The sequence below is a fragment of the Phyllostomus discolor genome, chromosome 4 (assembly GCF_004126475.2).
Source record: "Phyllostomus discolor isolate MPI-MPIP mPhyDis1 chromosome 4, mPhyDis1.pri.v3, whole genome shotgun sequence".
In the NCBI taxonomy this organism is placed as follows: domain Eukaryota; kingdom Metazoa; phylum Chordata; class Mammalia; order Chiroptera; family Phyllostomidae; genus Phyllostomus; species Phyllostomus discolor.
The window spans coordinates 119,583,763-119,584,202 of record NC_040906.2 but is presented as its reverse complement, the minus strand read 5'-3'; the positions used below and the strand labels follow the sequence as shown (position 1 = coordinate 119,584,202).

The 440-nt window shown below is 43.9% G+C and overlaps 1 non-coding gene across 1 annotated transcript; it reads left to right on the top strand.

Moving 5' to 3' along the window:
• On the top strand, positions 1–192 carry LOC114495715. The gene has a single exon (XR_003684417.1). It is a non-coding gene; the product is annotated as a U2 spliceosomal RNA (small nuclear RNA).
• The last annotated feature ends 248 nt before the right edge of the window (positions 193–440 follow it).

Sequence of the window (440 nt, the reverse complement as noted above, 5' to 3'; positions counted from 1 at the left end):
ATCACTTCTTTGACTTTTGGCTAAGATCAAGTGTATTATCTGTTCTTATCAGTTTAAAAAATTTTACTTATTTATTTTAGAAAAAGGGAGAGGATTTGTTGTTCCACTTACTCATGTGTTCATCGGTTGCTTCTTAGATGTGGCCCTGCTGGGGATCAAACCTGAAACCTTGGCATATTGGGCCAACACTCCAACCAGCTGAGCTGCCTGGCTAGGGCTAAGCCTGGGCTTTCTACAACACACACAATCTTTGCTCCCTGACGTGCATAGGGTTGCTACAATGACATTTTGGGAGATCAGCGAGGACTGGTGAAGATAAACGGTTCATGGGAGAAATGAACTCGAGCCACACCTTAGTGAGTAGGCAGATTATTTTTAGGCAGAGGGAGAAGACAGGATTTCTTGAGCAAGACAGGAGGGACAAAAGGCACCAGAGTTAG